Source organism: Microcebus murinus, chromosome X, assembly GCF_040939455.1.
Source record: "Microcebus murinus isolate Inina chromosome X, M.murinus_Inina_mat1.0, whole genome shotgun sequence".
Taxonomy (NCBI): Eukaryota; Metazoa; Chordata; class Mammalia; order Primates; family Cheirogaleidae; genus Microcebus; species Microcebus murinus.
Window position 1 is genome coordinate 69,294,480 of NC_134136.1, and position 5,120 is coordinate 69,299,599.

The following is a 5,120-nucleotide window of genomic DNA, read 5'->3' on the forward strand; positions in this document are numbered from 1 at the left end:
ACAATGGAAAGAAACTAAAAATCAATAATAGGAAGAATTTCAGAATACTCAAAAAACATGGAAATTAAAAAAGATGCTCTGGAATAATCAATCAGACAAAAAGGAAATTAAAAGGGAAATTTAAAAACTACATTCAGGCAAACAAAATAGAAAGAGAACATAGCAAAACAATACTTATGGGATACAACAAAAGCAATTCTAAGAGGGAAGTTTAGAGCAATACATGCCTACATAAAAAAGAAAAAAAGTCTCAAATAAGCAACCTAATGTTATACATCTCAAGGCACTAGAAAAAAATTACACATTAAGCCCCAAGCTAACAGAAGGAAGGAAATAAGAAAGATTAGAGGAAACATAAATTGAGTAAAGAGTAGAAAAACACGCATACATAGCCACACACACAGTTGGCAAGGGGCCCAAGGGACTCATGATTATGGGTGATGAGGGGGGGGTCCGGTGGGGGTTAGGAAATGGACAGATGGCCCTGTTCGGTTCAGGACCTCTGTCCAGAGGCCAGGACGCTCTCTGTCGCTCAGGAATTTTTGCTCCAAGCCTAATACCACCTCTGTTCCTCTTCACGCTTGATAGCAGTGCCTAAATCCCATGACTACACCAAAAAGGGCCAGGAGGTAGGGGAAAGTTGGGAGCCAAATATCCAGAGACTAGAATAAGGGCAGTTTAGAGATCCAGACAGGGCTACGAGGGCAGAACTACTGCTACTGCTCATTGGGGTTGTGGTTCGCATCTGGGTAGTTGGTGAGGTCGAAGGTAAGGACTTTGCTGATCGATCACACAGTCCCCTTGCTCAGGATAGACTCCAATGAGGCCCTCAGCTTTGGTGTAGAACTCCTCCTTGAGAGAGATGACGATGGCCTGCAAGTTGCAAGTTGATTGCTCCTTGATATAATTTGCCACCTTGCCAATGTTGGTGTTATCCAAGGCAGCATCGATCTCATCCAGGACGAAGAAGGGGGCTGGCTTGTAGCTGTGGATGGCAAAGAGTAGGGCCAGAGATGCCACTGTCTTTTCTCCCACTGACAAGTTGTCCATAGGCCGGAAGTGTTTCGCAGGAGCCACACAATTGTAGTTGATGCCATCCACGTAGGGCTCCTCAGGGTTCTCAGGGCCCAGGAATGCCTGTGCACTGCTGTTGTGGGACAGGGCCTTATAGATCTCATCAATATTGGTAGCCACAGATTCAAAACAAGCATTGGAGCAGTCAAAGTGCTCCTTCTTGCTCTATTCAAATGCCTGCTTGGCCTTCTTTGCTCGCTTTCGGGCTGCCTCAAACTCATCTGAGGTCTCCTGGAACTTGTCTCGGACACTTTCCAGCTTTTCCATGGCCTTCATGTTGGGGGCAGCAATACGCTGAAGCACACTCTGCTGCTCATTCAGCTTCTGCTGCAGTGTGTTCATCTCTTGCTTGATCTCCTTCTCAGTCTGGGCAAACTTAAGATCTTCACACATCTTCACACATCTCTCGTGCATAGATACTGGAAATTCTCTGGGAACCACTCACTGAATCCTCCTCCTGAGAGCTACCTTCCTCCTGGCTAATATCATCCATGGTGCCTTTTGACAATGGCAACTCAGGCCTGCAGCAAGTTGTGGTGGTCACTACGCTTCTGTTCGAGGTTGGTCTCAATGGCTGTCACCTCCTTCTGTAAATGGGTCATTTACTTGTTGGCACCCCCTAGTTTCTTACGAATCTCCTCCATCTCGTGATTCTTGTCATTCACTTCTGACTTCTTGGCCAAGTGCTGATTCTTCAGGTCTTGGAGCTGGGCTATGGTCTCATCTATGATCTTCATGTGCCTTTGTTCCTCCTTCTTGAGCTTTTCTATCTCATTTTCGTCCTTTTTCACTGTCTGTTCCCACATGTGTACTTTATCCTGCCTGGTCCTCCTTCAGTTGGTTCTTTTCAAAATCCAACTGGATGCCTAGGCGAGTCTTCTGATTCTCAAACTCCAAACGCTTCTTGGCTAGCTCACTCTCCAGCTTGGACTTTCCTGCAGATTCAGAGCCAGATGCCGTGTCTTGGTCTGTTCCAGGTCACTCTGTGAGTACTTGAGCCACATCTGCAGTCCGTGGGCCATATGTGTGTTGGCACGTGTGCATGTGGGTGTGTTTGCAAAATAATAAAAAGATATTGGAGACCTGTTTTAGAAGAAGCCTAGGCTGAATTTGATTCCAAGAGAGCTTAGGATGACAGCACCCCATGGAAGGAGATTTTGGGTGCAGCTGAGCACCCTAGTGACTGTGTGGGTGCAGCTGAGCACCCAGGTGACTGTGTACCAACGAGGTGCGAAAAGCCAACGAGAGGTGCGAAAGGTGCTGTGTGAGCATACAGGAAACCACAACCGCAGACTGTCTTTCACACCTTTACAACTTACACAAGGACTTTGCTTTCTATTTGGGGAAGGGGGACTACTTCAGTACTTGGGGCTTGGGGAGGGCTTGGGGAGCATATATAAGCCTGAGGTTGCCTAACCTCGAGGCCCCCTCACACATCTCTGGGTCCGCCATCACCCAGACTCCAGAGTGTGGATCCACAATAAAGCTGTGGATCTTGGCCCAGAGCCGTGTGGGTATGCCAAGTCTTCTTGCCCTGGGGAAGGCAATGCAAGTTGGCCCTTCCAGCTGGCGCCCAACGTGGGGCTGGACTTGATTTCTGCAAACGGTGAGTTTGTGGGAGTTGCAGGGCAAGATGGAAAAGGGGAAGATGGGTGATGGACAGTGTCTAGGGAGAGACACGGTGAAAAAGGCACAGCGGGTAAGAGTGAGAGGTACCGGAAAGCCCATGCACAAGTTAGGGAACTTTGTCTGGGCAGTAAAGATAGCTGCAGCAGTCGCAGAAAGATCTATCGACAAAACAGCTGTGGGGGTTTTTAAAGGCGCTGGCCACCAAAGGGGGGGGCAGGGGACATTAATGTAGCACTAGACACCCTGCTAGTGTTATGGGTTACAGCGAAAGGGTTCACAGTGGAAAGTACAGAGGGTGCCGCAGATGTGGCAAAGGTGGTAGGATGGCAAGAACAGCTCTATGGGAAGAAAGAGCAGGATCCGGAGGCAGAAGCAGCTGCCTACCCGGTTGTAAATAGGGGACAGGGGTGGGCTTATGAGCCTATGAGTACCAGAACTGTCGCAGCATGGATTCGACAGACTAGAGAGAAGGGACTTACTAGTCCAGAGACAATCACATATTGGGGTTTAATATCCCAAGATCTGTCCAGCAGGGAACAGGTCCAACTGCTGGAAGTCATTCCAGGACTTCAGGCAGACAAGGATATGCTGGGGGCATATCTAGGAGAAAGGGCACGTGAGTGGGATGCGCAACCACAACAGCCATTGCCCTATACTTCTGCTCATATTAGGGGATTGACAGGGGATCAGGCCTTTGCCATATCAGCGCAAGGGCGAGAAGCTGCGCAGGTCTTTAGGGCCTGGATAACGCAGGGCTTAATGAGCTTGGCCCAGTTGCAGGCGCCACACCCAGGGTCAACAAAGATCTTGCAGGGACCAAAAGAGCCTTATGGGGAATTTATTAATAGACTGTTTCTCCAGATTAATCAGGAAGGAGCCCCAGAGGAAGTAAAGACATATCTTAAGGGGCATCTCAGCATTGAAAACGCTAATGCAGATTGCCAAAAGGCCATGAGTCATCTTAGGCTAGAGATGACACCAGTGCAGCCTTCTGCACTGGAACCTCCCCAAGGGGGAGAGATGGGGTTGTACCCCACCCTCAAGGAATTATTAAATTAGATCACCGGCCCCTAGTGACTCTGAAGGTAGGGAGACAATCGGTCACCCTCCTGATAGACACCGGGGCTGACAATACAATTATCCATCCTAAAGATTGGAAACCAGTAGGAATGGAAGAGGGGATAATTAACATAGGGGGAATTGGAGGTTCTCAAAAGGGGATATTATACAAACAAGTACCTATTAGTCTAGCAGATAGGCAGATACGGAGAACTGTCATAAGGGCAGTGACCCCTATAAATTTACTAGGGAGGGACAATTTAGTATCACTAGGAATTGGAGTAGTGATGCTAATGGCACAAATGTCAGTAAAAATAGTGCCGCTGCCAGTTGAGTTAATGCCTGGCTGTGATGGGCCAAGAGTAAAACAGTGGCCCCTTACGCAAGAGAAATATCAGGCTCTTGCTGAAATAGTATCTAAATTAGAAAAAGAGGGAAAAGTCAGTAGAGCAGAGGTAAGTAATCCCTACAACACTCCGGTGTTTGCCATTAAGAAAAAATCAGGCAAATGGAGAATGCTCATTGACTTTCGAGTGCTAAATGCTCGAACCAAAAAGGGGGCTGAATTTCAACTGGGCTTGCCTCACCCGGCCGGCCTACAAAAGAAAGATAATGTCACCATACTAGATATTGGTGATGCTTATTTTACCATACCATTGGACCCCACATTTAAAAAGTACACTGCCTTTACTCTAATACCACCTAATAATCAGGGACCAGCCAAGAGATTTGTGTTTAATTGTCTACCACAAGGGTGGGTGTGTAGTCCAGCCTTTTACCAAAGGACTATGAGTGACATCTTACAACTATGGAAACAAGCTCATCTTGAGGTCATGTTATATGTCTACATGGATGACCTTCTAATCGGGACAGACCTCCCCTTGAGGGAGCATAGAAGGCTGGTCCAAGAGCTTAGGAGTATGCTTCTTGGCTGGAGCTTTGAAACTCCTGAAGAAAACGTGCAGGACCAGTGGCCGCTACAGTAGATGGGATATGAGTTACACCCTAATAATTGGCAGTTGCAGGTCCGAAAATTAGAGTTACCAGATCACCCCACTTTAAATGAAGTCCCAAAACTGGTGGGAATTATTAATTGGGCTAGTCAAATTATTTCAGGGCTTAAAATAAAGAAGCTTACTGCTATGATGGCAGGGAATCAGGATCTCAATAGAAAGATAGAATGGACTAAGGAAGCTAGAAAGGAAGCTGAAGAGGCAGCTAAGCTGCTCTAGGAGCTCCCAGCAGGGGGGTATGTCGACCCCTTGAAACAGGTGGAGGCTAGAATAGCTTTTGTAGGTTTCCTCGAGGTAACCTACGACGTCCATCAGGAGAATATCATCCTTTGGTGTGGCAGAGTA

General features: G+C 47.4%; 1 pseudogene; it reads right to left on the bottom strand.

Moving 5' to 3' along the window:
- Window positions 1-544: 544 nt before the first annotated feature.
- Window positions 545-2,096, bottom strand: LOC105878299 (structural maintenance of chromosomes protein 1A pseudogene; annotated as a pseudogene).
- Window positions 2,097-5,120: the final 3,024 nt, after the last annotated feature.